A 17,320-nucleotide genomic window follows, 5' to 3' on the forward strand; every position below is an offset into this window, starting at 1 on the left:
ACATACATATGACTTATATTTAGTTTTATATATATCCCCTTAATTCTCTCAATCAACGTGTTGGTAGGGGTGGTTTTCGCGCAGGATCATTGAAGAAACGAGTGTAAAAAAACTTCTGTTTTTTCCTGAAAAAGTTCCCTCTCTCTAAACCTCTCTCCCTCTTCCAAAATTCTATGAAGCCCACACCTCTTGCATATTTTGTGGTGGTGTCTTGGTTTCTTGGATCATGGTTGATCATGACTGGAGAGGAGGAATATCGTGAAGACTGTTGTGATCTTCGAGGGTATGTATCCTTGTCCCTTTTTCCTCTTAATGCATGCGGTAAATTTTTCCAATTTATGCATGATTGTTTGTTCTGTAATTTTGTGTTCTGTAAAATAAAAATTGGGCCAATTCCCGCTTAAAAAACTTCATAGTTCATACAGTATGTGGATGATATCCTACATATTGGGAATGATGTAGGATTATTGACAGATGTAAAGAAATGGCTAGCGGACCAATTCCAAACGAAAGATTTGGGTGAGGTGCAATTTGTTCTAAGAATCCAAATTATGAATGATCGTAAGAACAAAACTCTAGCCTTGTCTCAGGCATCGTATATTGACAAGAAGCTTGTCAGATATTCGATGCACAATTCCAAGAAGTGTTTATTACCATTTAGACATGGAATCGTCTTGTCTAAAAAATAGTGTCCTAAGACTCCTCAAAAGGTTGAGAAAATGAGATGAATTCCCTATGCATCGACTATTGACAACCTTATGTATGCAATGTTATGTACCAGACTTGACATTTGTTATACAGTAGAGATTGTCAATAGATATCAATCTAATCCAGGATTAGATCATTGGACAACGGTCAAAACAATCCTCAAATATCTACAGAAAACAAAGGATTATATGCTTGTGTATAGAGCTAAGGATTTGATCCTTATAGGATACATGGACTTTGACTTTCAAACTAATCGGGATTCAAGCAAGGATTTGATCCTTATAAGATGCATCGCAGACTCCATTATGGAAGTTGAATACATAGCTTCTTGTGAAGCTGCTAAGGAAGTTGTTTGACTAAGGAAGTTCTTTACTGATTTGGAAGGCTTTCCAAATATATCTCTGCCCATTACACTTTTATTATAATAATAATGGTGTTGTGGAAAATTCAAAGGAACCTAGGAGCCATAAAAGAGACAACACATTGAAAGAAAATATCACTTGATCTAAGAGATTGTACAACGAGGTGATGTGATAGTCATGAAGATAACTTCAAAGAACAACAGTGCTTATTCATTTACGAAAGCTCGCGTAGCTAAAGTGTTCGAGGGTCATCTAGAAGGTCTAGGTCTATGTGGCATCTTGTCTAGGGTAAGTGGAAGATGTTACTAAAGTATAATGTATGCCCTAGTTTATTGTATTGTGTGTTTTATTTGTATTGTACGCTCTTGTAACGCCCCCCCCCCCCCCCCCCCCCCCCCCCCCCCCCCCCCCCCCCCCCCAACTTCCAATTATGCTTCTAGGACGATACTACATGCATGCATAGGCTTGATGATATATTTCACAAAGAAAAATTAATAAAAGAAATAAAAATTTTATTTCATTAAATAAAGCTCTAAAATGATAAAATCCTAAAAACATGTTTGGGGTACTCTTGACTCTAGTTTAGAACAAATTAAGCGAATAAATAAATTAACAAATGAATCAATAAAATAACCAAGAGTTTTAAATGCTAGACTCCTAACCAAATCTTGTCTAATTAAAAGAAACCTAAGTGCAAAAGTGATATCAAGTCCCACCAGCTGGTTCACGGATTCTTCCTGTCATTTGTCGTCTGGTCTTTTCCCTTACCTGAAACATGAAGAGAAAAGAACGAATATAAATATACCCAATAAGCGATCCACTACTGGGCCCACTAGGTGACCTTTCTATCAGGACTTAAGTACATTACATATCATAGGCGTGGGCATAGGCATAAGGGGTGGACCCGAATGCACACTTTCATAAGTAGTAATTTCATAAGCATAAGTGGTGACCCTAAGGGAACACCAAAACATAGTCATGAAATGTGAACTCAAAGGCTCACAACATGCGATGTACGTAGCCCGACAAGAACACAAACAATCACTATCAGTCTACTTAGTCATAAGCATACATCGGTCTTCACAGTCCATTCATCAATCAACACAGAAACATTCATATAAATTCATAATTTCCATGGCATAAGCATAGGCCTCCATAACACCCTTAACAGCCTAACATAGCAAGATACAACATTTCAATCCAACATACTGAATCACGCTTTTAGTGTAATCACATACTTAATACCTACATGGGTTCGAGAGCAAATCGATAGTAAATCTCTTACCTCAGATTAAGCCCAAAACAAATTAAACCGAGTAAAGTAACCTTTCTTCTAGCTTTTCCAAACTTAGTTAGGTTCCAAGACAAAGGGCAAAATAATTCTAATTTTAACCATCTAACCCAAATTCATTCGTAAAATTATTTTAGAAGCCTTCACTTCACTTACCCAAGTAGCCAAAACTCCACAATTCTTCAGCGGCACACGGAGGAAACCAATCGGCGATGCGAGTCGTTGACGACGGCCAGCACGAAACCAGATCTGGAATGGTGACCGGACAATTTTCACGACCGACGAATGAGAAATTTGGTGACGACTAACACTGGCGGCTCGACCCGCGAATGAAATAGACCCCGACTACCAGACCCGCACGTGCACAGACTCGAAGGCTCGCGCGAAACCAAATATGTTGGACAAAAGAGGTCCGATCGGCTAGGTGCATGCAACGTGGCTTCATCAGCGAGGTGGTCGTCAGACAAAAAGGGGATCTGGACGGCTGGCAACAGGGTCGGCGCACACGGGTGAGATAAGCGTCAGCGGTGGCGTGATGTGCTGGCTAGTGTCATCTGGGAAGCGGCGGTCGAACACATGAAGAAGGAACGAGGGGACCTGGCGTAGAAGAGTAGAAGGAAATATTTTCTTCTACAATCTTTTGTTTTTGAACACATACCAAGGCCAATTTAAGCCTAATTTATAACCAATTTCCTTTTCCAAAACCCTAAATCCCAATATATAAATATAATAATTCTTTTCCCTCAATAAATATGTATATTTATTTTTAACCCTTCCTTTCCATCACTTCAAACCCAAACAAATAAAATTCCAAAAAGAAATTAAATCTCAATCATTAATCCAATTGAATTCCAAATAAAATCCACCCATTCCAAAACCAATATTAAATTCAATTTTCACTAATTGAATTAAATCCATATCTTTTACCAACTTTAATATAAATTGATTTGCCTCTTCAAAATAAACAAATTTCAAATTTCTAAAATCTGAAATATAATCTCGAATAATTCAAGACAATTAAATACAGTTTCCTAAAAATTTGGGTTTTCAAAACTCCTCTCCCTTAACTTTAGGACAAGTGGAAGATTGTTGAGATTGATGTCCTAAACTTTAGGACAAGTTTGTAAACTTGTATAAACAAATTGTTATTAAAATAATTGTTATTTTATGTGCACTAACTCAATCCAATAAACTAAGATCCTGGGTTATTTTATGTAACTTAAACATGTATGTAGAGATATACAGGTGGATCATGTTTAAGTAATAACCTGAATGGTCTATAGTAGATGGATAAAACTGGGTACCTTATTCTAGTGACACTACAAATACGGTATGTCACCAGAATAAGGTATGTTTTGTAATTGTTACAATTGTCGTAAAGTGTTACAAATGATCTAATTCTGATCATTCTTGTGGAGATATGTAAGTGGAGGTATCTTATATAAAGATTTTGTATAAGACCAGAGCACGAAATGATTAGTCTATCTTCTTAACACCATTACTAGAAAAGACTTACATTTTACTAGAATGACATAGGTGACTTGACCTTGCTCATGAGTGAGTTGTGAACTTCTGCCTATAAAGGTGGTCTTTGGATTTGCATAGGTGAGAATGGCCACATTCACCGACTCAATATGCCTACCATTTTGAGGATTTGTCTGAATGGGGAGCTAGAACTCAACTGCACAAGATAAAAATTACTCCTTACTTTTTTAGAGTAAGTCGATGAATTTCTCCTTCAAGGGCTAATTCCAAGTCTTGAACAATGGTGGCCCTCACCCTCTCACTGGCAAGAGAGGGGTCTAGTTATAATGGGGCTATGACTAATTGTTGATTAGAAAGATCAATGATACTTAAGGAATTGGATGTAACTACAGGGGTAAAACGGTAATTTTGACCCAACTATACTTACGACTGTTGATTGGTTATATCCAATTGACACCAAAATATATCTACAATGCGATGCGTGTAACTGTCGGTCTTGACGAACAGTTAATTAATGTTGATTAATTTGATTAAAGAGTTTAATCTATTAATCTCATATCATTGGAGCTTCAATCTGTAGGTCCATAAGGTCCCCTTGTTAGCTCAATAAGGACGGTTGAGAATTAAATTAATTTTGGTATAACTTTGAATTATTAAAATTAATTAAAGAAAATTAATTGTATAAGATAGAATTAATATAATGTATCTTGATACATTATAAAGTATAATGTATGTTGATACATTATAGTTTAACGAGAGAGATAAGTATTTGAATTTGATTCAAGTATTTATTATATGAATGAGATTCATATAAAAACTATATGTTAAAATTAATGTGAATATGATTCATATTAAATCCATATAGTTTTATGACAGAAATAAATATTTGAATACGATTCAAATATTATTTATATGAATATGATTCATATAGAAACTATAGATAAAATTAGTATGGATATGATTCATATTAATACCATAGGTATGTGAAATAAAATAAAATATAAGTCATATTATATGTGATATAATAAACTATAGGTTATATATTATATGAGATATAATATATAGTTTAATTATATTAATTAGTTAATAGATTGAATTAAAATTTATTTTGAATTTTAATTCAAAATCAATAACTGCTTAGGAATTATTTCAAGTTTTGGAGGTATCTCTCATATATGCAATTTTTGGTGGAGGAGTGGGAAGGTTGTTGGTTTTACATGAAAATCAATATGCAGGAGAAAAGGTTATGTCTGCTAAAAGAGATCTTCTTCCTCCAGCTTTCTGTAATTTCTCTCCCAGAATAATTCTCTGAAGATCTCTCTTCTTCCACCTTTACCAAAAGTCAAACCCACACAACTCTGCCTTTAGTTCTCTCCTTGATAATAACAAGGAAGACTTCATTGGTGGTGTCCACGAAGTTGTGTTGTGGTTTTTGGGGTTAAGAAGGAGTTTTTACTATTCGTGACCACTAGAGAGGAAGTGAGAAGATTGGATCTTCAAGGGTTAGTGTTCTCATCCCTTTTCCTCTCTATTTTTTCATTAGAAACATGCTTAAGGGTGAATGTTTATCATAGTTTCCATCATTGCTCTATTTAATTAATTTCTGTAAAACGATTTCAAAGACACAAGCAGTCGCTCGCTTCTGCTGCAAGAAATTGACTCCCTTCAGATGTTAGGTGTAAGACCTGGAATTTGAAACTGATGACAAGGTGTTTTTAAAGGTAACACCCATGAAAGATGTTCTAAGGTTTCGAAGGAAAGGAAAACTAAGTCCACGATTTATTGGTCCTCTTGAGGTTTTGAAACGAATTGGCCCTGTAGCTCATAGATTGGTGCTGCCACCGTCTCTTTCTATAGTTCACAATGTTTTTCATTTCTCAATGTTGAGGAAGTATGTGACAGATCCATCCCATGTGGTAGACTACGAACCATTATAGTTGAATGAGAACTAAAGTTATGAAGAGAAGTCTATTCAAATTCTCGCAAGGGAAGTGAAGACTTTATGCAACTGAGAGATAACGTTAGTGAAAGTTTTATGGCAGAACTATCAGTTCAAGGAGGCAACATGGGAGTGGAAGGACGAGATGAGAGCCTAGTACCCAGAGCTTTTTCAGGATTAAATTTTCGAGGATGAAGGGTTCATGAAGAGGGAAGAATGTAACAACCCAAATTTTGAGACCCATTTTTAATTTATTTATCTTAAATTATTTGGGTGTTATTTTGAGTTTTAAGGCTAAAATTGAATTATTGGGGGTTAAGATAATTTATTTTAAACTCAATTCATGGGAATTTATTTCAGTTTAGAGAAGATTTGAAATTTTGAATTTAATTCATGGAAGTTGGTTAAATAAATTTGGAGATTTGATATTCTTGAGGGAATTTAAATTGGATTTGGAATTTAAGAGGGAAATATATAGATAGATAGATAGATAGATAGATAGATAGATGGATATATATATAAATAAATAAAAGGAAAGGAATTAGGATTTTGGAAAGAAAAAGGGGAAAAAGGTTATACAAATGTATTTGTGTGATTAGGTTTTAAAATCAACAGTTAAAACAAAGAAAAAGAAAAGTTTTTAAAAAAATCTCCCTCTCTCTCTCTTTCCGTGTAAAGCAGATCCCCACCCCCTCCTCCATCGTTCTCCTCACCCGCACTGCACCAGCCTAGCTGCAACCTCGTTCCAGCCTGTCGTCGACCACACCAACCACTACTGTCGTCATGCTAGTCGAGCCGTCAATCAAAGCTTCAGTCATCGTTCGTGGTTGGTTATGCTTTCTACTAACCATCGTGTATGCAAGCAAGTTCCTAAGAGCTACCACTTGATGGTATCTACTATCAGCCCCTTCAGAAGCAAACCTCAAGTTATTAGACTCGGGTTGTGGAGAAGAATCCCTACCACTAGAATTGGCAATATTATTCACTCTTTTAATAGATTCCTCAATCAAGAAAATCACACACCACTACACAAATTTGAAACCTGCAAACAGAAAAATCCCAGGCATTTTATTTCTAACTATCAAAGATTCAACAATTTCAACACAAAATCATTTCTTCCAAGCAAGTCATGCATCCATCAAGCAAAACTCAAATACAACCTAGATACTCATCAAAGGATTAAAACAAAGAAGAATGCATTACCTTGGTTAGGTTAACGCTATTGCTTGAGAGGAAGAGAAAAAGCCCTAAAAATCGAATTTTAGGTGAAAATCCCAAAAATTTCGAGCAAATTCTTGAAAATTGAGAAAAATGATGAAATTGGAAGAAAAGTTGCTTGGATTTGAAGTTTGGGGATGAAAATCAATGGGGGTAGGAAGAAATTTGAGAGAAAATTGAGTTTGAGAAGAGAGAATTTGAATGGGTATTCCTTCGAATGAAAGAAACTGCTTTAAATCGAGTTTCTATCTCGCAGCGTCGCGACGCTACTTACACAGCTTTGCAACATTGTGCCCTAAATTTTCTTTTTTTTCAAAATACAAACAAGACTAACCTAGCTTTATTAAGAACAAAGAATTAAAAATAAAATAAACGATTAAGACTAATTCTAAGAAAAATGGAAATTAAAACTAAAAGTAAACGTGTTTTATTTTTTATGCCTAGCTACCTCCAAGAAGGGCAAATTTTTAACGTTGATTGCTCGACCCGACCCGTCTTTTACGCCTTTCAAGGTATGTAAAAATTTTCGTACTTCTCTTATCCTCTCTTAAATGAATCTATATAGCCTGGGGGCTATAAGAGAACTCACTCTTTGACGAAAACCAGACAGGTCAAATTTGGGTTTTCTAATATTTGATAAAAAAAGAGAAAAAGAAAGAATCGAAAGACTCAAGTGACCCAAAAGAGTCAAAAGAAAAAAAAAGACTCAACAACAGACTCGATTTATAAGGAAAATATAAGCAATAATCAAACATGAAAAAAAATACTTGGACAAAGTACAATTTTAGGCTTGGAAGCCTCTAACTGTTTTACCTGAGACTCCTTGAGATATGGTGCGGGCTCATACTTATCCTTACTTACTTGTTTTGAACATGGTATGGGATAAACATCATATTCATCATCGATCCAAGGAAACTCCTCAATTAGATCGGCTTTAGTGCCACAGACGACGGGAAGCTCTGAATGGTTCTCCAATGTCAGCATGAAGTGTGCAAGCTCAGGGGTTTGATGGACCTCAACTGGCATGGGGCTTGAGTCTCCAGATGAAACTCGATTGAATTCTGCTCACCATTAGAAAAACCATTAGCAAGTTTACACATTACTAAATTCAACATCTTACCTTGATTAAAATTTCGAAGAATCGGCGGCTCTACTAGATTATCAATGTGAATTCCTTCACCGCTTAACTCGGTATTCTTAAAAAATGTATCTTCCCAAGACTCCTCGACTCTCCTAACCGAATCGGTAATCTGGGCAGCGATGTCACACAGATTTTGAATGTCGGCTCTAACTTCATGTCCGGAATAAAACCTATCCTGCTGGAAACTCGATGGTTCTTGAGAAAGATAAGAGCATTCTTACATAAACTCACAAGAGGTCAGAAAGTTCATCAACTAAATTTTCTGAGGAATTATCTATATTGGTAGAAGAAGACGGCATTGATGATGGATTTCGGTTGGGCTTCTCCCAAGTTGGGTAGTATTCGCGTTTAGGACCACGCGGAACTTGTATTTTTTCAGTAAGCACAACTCGAACAAGAGAGGTTAATTAATTTATTTCACTCTTAAGCCCATTAAATTCACTTACCTCTTGTGCTCTCCGATAGGCCGCATACTTCGCTTGAAGCGTGTAGTAGATATTCATATCCACCATGTTAAAACAAGTAGACACAAAAAGAAGAAAATATTTTTGGTGTTTTAAAGTTCATTAGACAAATTTAGCTAAGAAAATGATTAAATGGTTAGCCATTTCCCCGACAACGGCGCCATTTTGTTCGGAGCTAAGTAGATGTCGTTAGTTTTACCTAACCCAAAAAAAAAAAACAATATTTATAAAGCTCAAACAATAACCTAAACTAACTCGTAGTTAAAGTGGAAGTAAGAGGTCGATCCATAGGGAAATGTTCTTTAATCTTTTCCTTAACCAAGCTTAACTATAAAAGCTATAAAATAGGGAGTTTTTATTAAAGCAAAAAACATACTAAAAAATCAAGAGACAAAGGATAAATGTAAACAAGTTTAGAACAATCTTGCTTCTAATCCAAGTTAGACATTCAATGCAATTCCTATCATCGAATTCTAAAAATTTAATTCACAATCGGATTAAGCTCGCAACTACATACTTAGATCCATTAAGCTAGCTTCTACGAAGGCGAAGAACTAGCAATAACCTAGTCAAAAGAGCGTCTTAATCATCGACTAAGGTTGGATAGGCCTAACCCTAATCAATCTACATGCTTCTACCTCTATTGGGTTAGATAGCGACCATATAGAAGAGAAAACATGCGCATTAAGTTCTAGGATTCAATTGCACCGATTAATTGTCAAGATAGCTTGCTCAATTAATCAAAATTTCTTCAAATCTAGTAATTAGTGCATCCTAGGATAGCCATCAAATACACAATTACTAATGCCTCTTGTAGATCTTGGTTAGACATTCTATCGAACACATTAAAAGCAACGCATTCAATCATGATTGTGACAAAACCAAGCATCTAGGTTAAACATGTTCAAGATATAGATCATTCAACATGCTTCAAGAATTAAAAACAAATTCAAGAATACTCAAATCAAAGCAAATGATAAAGACAAGTAGAAAACTCAAAAGAATTACAAGAACTCTTGAAATAGAAACAAGATTCGATTACTTCACAAATCCATAGACAAATTCATGAAGAATTACAAAATAATGCTTACAATCCAAAAGGAAATCAAAATCTAACCTAATTGGGAAAAAAAATTACCATAGAGACGAAATGATACAGAGAGAAATTTCAGCCTCCATCGAAATCGTACTTCCTCCCTTTACAAAAATGAAAGAATAACTATTTATACTCACAGGGTAGCATCGCGAGGCATTGAGGCTAGCATTGCAATGCTAAATCGCAAAAAGGTCAAGAAGCGTTGCGCTTGAGACGTGAGGCTACCCTCGACACTGAGTTGCACGTGCGTGGACAGTCACGTAAAAATCTGGAGCATTGCAACGTTGTGGGGAGTGTTACAATGCTACTCTGTTTTGCAATAAAATTATGCCTTCTATCTTCAAGCATTGCTCGACACTTCTCTTAGGGTCGTGATGCTGGGTCTTAATAGCATTTTAGTAATTTTTCCGATTCTCTTCAACTTTGTTGACTTTCTTGGTCATTTTTTATCCTTTTTGGCCTAGTTTCTCAAAATGACTCCTAATCACCCCCGAACCGTTTTACCTACAAAATGAGCATTAAAAGCAAATAATCAACACAATTTTGAGAAGATTAACATAGAAAATATATATCTTTTAAAGACCTAATAGTAGTATCCTTAATATCTGAGTTGATGAACTAGGATAAATTTACATTTTTAAATATTAAACGAAATGATTTTAACTAGAAAGAGAATTTTACCTTTTGATTTCTTTTTATAGATATTAGTAAACTATCCACTAATACATATTTTTCTTTTACTATAGTTAGACATTACATGTGGTGCATGGTATTTTTAATCATTGATTATAATATTTTGATGGTAAGATTTTAAAATAAAATAAAATAGAAACTACATTTTATTTACTATGTCACAATTGACGAAATTGTTGAAACTAAGAGAAACTCACATTTTGGTTCCCAAGTTTTAGGTCTAAAATGTAAAATATTGAAATCTAGGAATCAAATTGGAACAAAACTCAAATCTCAAGGGTAAAAGTATAACATTTTGAAACTTAGGGACTAAATTGAAACCAAAATCAAAATTTGAGAACTAAATGTGAATCATTTTGAAATCTTAGGGATCAAATAGAAACTAGACCAAAAACCTAAAAATCAAAAAGATATTTTTTCCTCTAAGAAACAAGTACATGGTAAATTGTGGAAAATTTCACAAAATGACCGAAACCCAAAAACTTTTCTACCAATGACCTCTTCCTAAAAACTTTTCTACCACTAACCTTTTTCCCATGCGAAATTTCAAAATTACCCCCAGTTTTAAATCATCCTTCAGACCGTTTGGTGAATGTGTGTCTCTAGGAATACTTTACAACGATAGGGTCTCCCTCTATTTTGTTCATTTCTTGATCGTTAAGAGAATACTAACCGACCGGATAGAGAATACTAAGCGAGCATTTAGAGAATATTAAGCAAGCGTTTAGATATTACTAAGCAATCGGATAGAGATTACTAAGCAATCATTTAGCTAACTCTTATGCGATCGTTTAGACATCTGTTATGTGATAGTTTAGCTAACTGTTACGCAATCATTTAGATATCTGTTATGTGATCGTTTGGCTAACCGTTATATGATCGTTTAGATATCTGTTACGCAATCATTTAGTTTTTGTTACACGATCGTTTGGCTAATTGTTACGCGATCGTTTAGATATCTGTTATGCAATCTTTAGTTTTTTTTATGCGATCGTTTAGTTTTTGTTATACGATCGTTTAGGTTTTGTTATGCGATCATTTAGATTTCGTTATGCGATCGTCTGGCTAACTGTTACGCGATCGTTTAGCTATCTGTTATGCGATCATTTAGTTTTTGTTATACGATCGTTTCGGTTTTGTTATGTGATCGTTTAGATTTTGTTATGCGATAGTTTAGTTTTTGTTATGTAATCGTTTAGATAAATTTGTGTTAAATTTGTAGAATATAATTGGTGTTGTACATTTAACTAAGCAAATAAATAACTAAGCAATCACCCAAATCTAAGTAAAAGATCATTTAAGATCAAGAAGGTCATTATACGATGGGCCCTCTGATGGTCTGGGTATATCAACAAATGGTTCGGTTGGAACGGTGGAATGCATTAAAATCGAAGGCATCACAACTGGTGGGATGGGAGCAAACATGGATGTTAGGTGTTGGAGAAGTGTGTAGTCCTGAAGATTGTCCATATCCATGTTCAATATCAAATTGTAAAGTACATCTAGGTTCACTGTTCTGATCAAACCAAGCTTCACTTCGATCATCCCCCAAGTTATATGACTCAATATGATCATCAAGTGAAGACATGGTATGAATATTACGTGTCGGAATGGTTGCAAACCCATAACTTTGATTGGTTGAAATGGGTTGATCGGTTGGATTGCAATGCTGGTACATATTATCCGTGTGTACTCCATGACTTTCGCAAGGTGTAACTGATACAAATAACGGCATATGGGATGCATCACTGCCTTCTAAAAAGAAGCTAAGATCTTCATCGTCGACTACGTCAATTGGGGGAGCCGGGACCAATAGATTATAGCAACATTTGATGTGTATATCAAACATATTCGGATCAATATTCAGTCTTTGGTACATTATACTCACTAATTCACTGTCTGTTATATCATTTCTGACTTTCAAACCTTTCATATGACCATCAACATAATTTCTTATGGACTCATCCCAATCCCCACCAAATCGTACAAAGATGCGAAGTAGCATCATTGATCTACAATGGGATAAACAAATCATTGATAAGTGAACGATCATTTATACATTATAGGATTGTATCAACAATAGCGGAAGCACAAAGATCATCTAAGCATTCAAATTCACTAATTTTGGCAGAATATAAAGCATGCTTTTGCAGAAAAAGTGAGTTTCGAGACATACCTCTTGTAGAACTTCTTCAAAGCTCCTTCACCAGCTACAATCTTATCCATATCTTGTAGTAGACCACCTTAAGATCTTCCCCACTATTCTCTTAGTGCTCTAGATTGAGTTGTGGGACTCAAAACAAGCTTGAATCAAGGGATGAAGGAGAAAAGCTCGCTGCTGCAACCTTGTTGAAGAATCTTTCATCAAACTAGTTTTTCTCTCAAAAACTCTATGGATTGCATGCCCGATTTTCACTCCAATCTCTTCATTATATTTCAGATCAACATGTAAAGAGAAGAGTTGCATGAGTTACAGCTCATGCTTGGAGAAGACAATGCAATGTTAATGCTTCATGTGTGAGCTACTTAGGTGATGGATAATGGAAAAATCCATTTTTCCATTTTGTTGTTATTGTTTTCCATTTTTCAATTTTATCTAAAAAACACAAATTTTGATTTTATAAAATCTATTTTGATTTTAAAAATAAAAAATTAATTAATTTCATAAATTAATTATTAAATAAAACTTAACTAATTTAATATTAAATATTAAATTTTAACACATATCCATCTTTATATATTTAAATCATATTTAAATATATAAATTCTCCTATTCCGTTTAATTCTAAAATTAAACATATAAGTATATCTCATATAATTACTAATTCCCTTAATTATAATTTGAACGTTTCAAATTAACTTATCACGCTATTCTAGGGCTAGTCCGTTACGAGCTAGTAGGGAAACCTCGCGGACCTACAGATCATTGGCTCCAATGATTCGAGATTAATCGGCTAAACTCATTAGACCAAATTAATCCCCATTCGTTAATAATGGGTCACTTCACTAAAGCCCATAGTTGCATTCCCCTTATTGTAGATATATTATGTCCACATGATTTAACCATAATCAGCAAGTCGACCCTTCACAGGTTGTTCGTAATAACGGTTAGGTCTAAAACCTGTTTTACCCTCGAGATTATGTCTTATTCCTCAAGTCCCTACTGATCCTCTAATGAACAACTGGTTTGTGATCCAATCACCAAACTAAACTCTCTCAGCCCAGTGAGAGGATGAGCCCCCTTGTTCAAGACTTGGATTCAGTACTTAAGAGAACAACCTTTCTTCTATCCCTAAATCGGGTAGGTGTAAACTCCTTCTTGCACCCTATGTCCCCAGCTATCTATCTGGTCTTACCCCTGAAATGGGAGTCTTATTGAGCCAGCGTTGTTGAGCCAACCCTCAGGCAATCCCAAATAAACAGAAGTTCATAGTTAGCTCAGGATTGAGATCGAGTTACCTAGGTCATCTAGGTGAAATAATCAGTCTTAAATAGTAAACAACATTATAAAGTAAGAGTGACTTATTTCTTGGTCCTGATCTTATGCAAACTCATTGCATAGGACGCCCCCACTTCTCATGTCATAACATGTACGAATTAGGATCACATCGTATGTAGCACTTTACAACTTTTTGTAACAACTACAAAGTAGGCCGCATCCAATGGTGTTACCAGAATAAGGTACCCAACCTCATTCATGTACTATAGATCATTTTGACTATTTACTCGAACCTAATCCACTCTTATATCTCCACATAAAATTCAAGTACTCATACAATAGTCATGGGTCTTAGTTTATTAGATTTAGACTTTCATACAATTTATGAGATCAATAACAAGTATATTGATAATAGAAAATATTTATCATTTTACAAACTGCGAGTTTTAGGACATAAAACCCAACATACATTACTATGCGATCGTTTATAAATGTTTACACGATCGTTTATAATTTACTATACGATTGTTGATAAGTTACTACACGATCGTTTAGTAATTTATGAATGATCGTTTATATTGTAATGAACGATTGTGTATAAATTACTACACAATCGTGTATAATTTATTATATGATCGTATTGTAATTTATGAACAATCATCTATATTGCAACGAACGATCGTCTAGTAATTTATGAATGATCTTTTACATTGTAATGAATGATTATGTATATATATTACCATATGATCGTTCATTTAAAGCTAAACGACACTTATTATGAAAGCGATATGGGACAAGAAATCGTAGAATATCACTCACATTCTCTCCGTTTCTGAATCTGACAATGAAAGCGATCAACAAAGATGTTGGATTGAAACTCTGAGAGAAAGTTATGAGAGAACAATGAGAAAATTTCTTGGGGAGTTCGACAGAAACTGAATATTGAGAGTGGCCTTCCATTCTCTTCAATGCTATTGGAAGAATTTTAGTTGGGAATAAATGTTTTGGTGGAATGTTGGTGTTATATTGAATGCACATTGTATAAGGGCTGAAGAAATCGTTGAAGGAAGAAGAAATGTGGTGCGGTTTAAGGAGTTTTAAAAATTGGGGGTAATTTTGGAATTTCACATGGGTAAAATGTCATTGGTAGAAAAGTTTTTAAAAAGAGGTCATTATTGGGTCATTTTGTGAAATTTTTTCATAAATTGTCACGTTTTTAAATTATAAAACTATATTTCTAAAAAAGGTGAAAAATAAAATTTGAGAAGCTTTTGAAATTTATGTTTATGTTTCTCTTTTCGACGCATGTACCTCCTTTTTCAACTCTTTTCCCCTTTCTACCTTCATCTCCCTTCTCTCTTTTCCATCATAATCTCCCTTTTTTCTTCTTTAAAACCCTTTTTAACCTTTTAATATCTCTCTTTTTTATCCTTTTCAATTTTTTCTAATCTCTACTTTAAATATAAAAAAAAATTAAAAAAAAAACTTTTGGTATGATCTAATTTTTGTTTATTAAATAAATTAATAAATAATGACTCTTTTCATAACCATTTAAAAATTGTGCTTTATTTTCTCTCAAAATTTCTTATCAAATTTTCAGCTTTTAAACTAAACAAAAACATTTTGATTCTTAACCAAAATTTCTAAAAATAAAAATAAGTTTTTGAAAACTATATAGTTTTTTGTTTCAAGATTATTTTTAAAAAGAGATAAAAAAAAATAATAAATCTAGCATTTCTTTTCTTAAATAAAATACTTATGAATTAATTGTTTGTATCCAGTGACGGTTAATCATAGTTATAGATTGATAACCTTGAAAAACTGTAATATTTTTTTTTTTTTAAATATGAAAATCTCCATTTTCTTTTTTTAAAAAATGCACTTTTTTAATGACACTTTTTCTTTTTTTCCCCTTAAATTTGACTTACCTATAGGGTTTTGGAAGCTCATTTTTCTACGCAAAACTGTTAAAAGAAAAGAAATGAATATATTTTCTATTCTTATCTTCGTCTTTTGATTTATATAATAACTATTATTTCTTTTTCTTTTTTTTTTCAGGGACAACTATTAATCTAAATACTAATAAAACATAATCATGGTAATCACTAACTAATTTTTTTTTATAGTTCAACAACAATAAGCTCAGTATATGGGATCAAACAAATGACATATGAGATAGTAAGTAGGTGTTTTATCTATTTGTGTTGTTCAGAAATTCACAATCTTTGAGTAAAACATTGATTGTGAGACTAATATTCAATTGGAAATTATTTTTAATCACTACTTTGAACATAAATTTATTCGAACTATTATCCATTGTTAAGCAAATTTTTACTTTTAAATAATTTTTACACGGTTGAAATTAACATAACTCAGCAAACATAAAGATTATAATCTTGACCAAAAAATCAAAAATTCGAATATCTCACCTCACATATCTTTTAACTCAAAAACCAATCAATATGTATTCGAACAAATTTGGCTCAGAATCTTTCAATCAAAACCCACAAATTGCCAATTTAGAATACCCTACAACGCTCAAGGAACATTGTTAACTTTTGTTTTCATTGTTGTTTTCCAAACAGCTGACCAACTTTGTTTGGTAACTTTGTTTTAAATGAAAAATTAATATTTTTGGGGGGAAGGGAAAAAAAGGGGCAAACTTTGACAAAATGGACAACTTTGTTATCTTCAAAATGCATTGCATCTCCCCTCCTTCAGTCAATTTCTGATTATTTCATTTTCCAACATGACTAATTTCAAGATTATCTAAACCCCTCTCTCTACATTAATAAATAATTCTTTGATCATATCATATGTATTATAATAATGAGAATAAGAATGTTTTTTTACCTAGTCCTTAATATATCAACATGACATTTGTCCTAGCAATAGATTTGGAACCACGAACTAAAACAACATTATTGTCACATCTTTGTTGAGGTGAACATACCATTTTTATTTAGTAGGGATGAGAGATTGAACCTTTAACCTCTAAGAGGGAAGGAGGGAAGGAGGGAAGGTCATAACAACTACCATTAAGCTAAGCTCACATTCATAAAAAAGAGTGTATCTTACCGATAATTGGCATCCAACCTTCAGATTTAGAAATTCAATTTCCACCTCATAATTATTATACTAAAGAAAAGAAAAGAAGTATGATTTCATCTCAATCGAGTTAAGATGTGAGTTTAGTGAACGATATCATCTCAACCGTGTTGAGATGTATATTTAGTGAACCATGTTCCTTTATCAAAATCTATAAATTCAGAATTGGTTATCTTTATAGGATTCCATTTAATGGACAAATACTACTATCCCATAAATTATTACGATGTGAGTTAATTAAAAATTAATCAAGTCAATGTACAACCAACCTATCAACCTAAAGAATAAAAGTTCAAATTAAATCTACGGTTTGGATGTTTTAGAACTCAATAAATAATAACAAAAATGAAAATAAATAAATAAATATATATATATA

At 33.6% G+C, this 17,320-nt stretch overlaps 1 long non-coding RNA gene across 1 annotated transcript; it reads right to left on the bottom strand.

Annotated features, from left to right (window-relative positions):
* Positions 1 to 1,561: 1,561 nt before the first annotated feature.
* Positions 1,562 to 3,053, bottom strand: LOC120091334. The gene is made up of 2 exons (XR_005485690.1): positions 2,518 to 3,053; positions 1,562 to 1,838 (listed from the first exon to the last, which is right to left on the bottom strand). It is a non-coding gene; the product is annotated as an uncharacterized LOC120091334 (long non-coding RNA).
* Between the last annotated feature and the right edge of the window lie 14,267 nt (positions 3,054 to 17,320).

This window comes from Benincasa hispida, chromosome 11 (genome assembly GCF_009727055.1).
Source record: "Benincasa hispida cultivar B227 chromosome 11, ASM972705v1, whole genome shotgun sequence".
Lineage (NCBI taxonomy): Eukaryota > Viridiplantae > Streptophyta > Magnoliopsida > Cucurbitales > Cucurbitaceae > Benincasa > Benincasa hispida.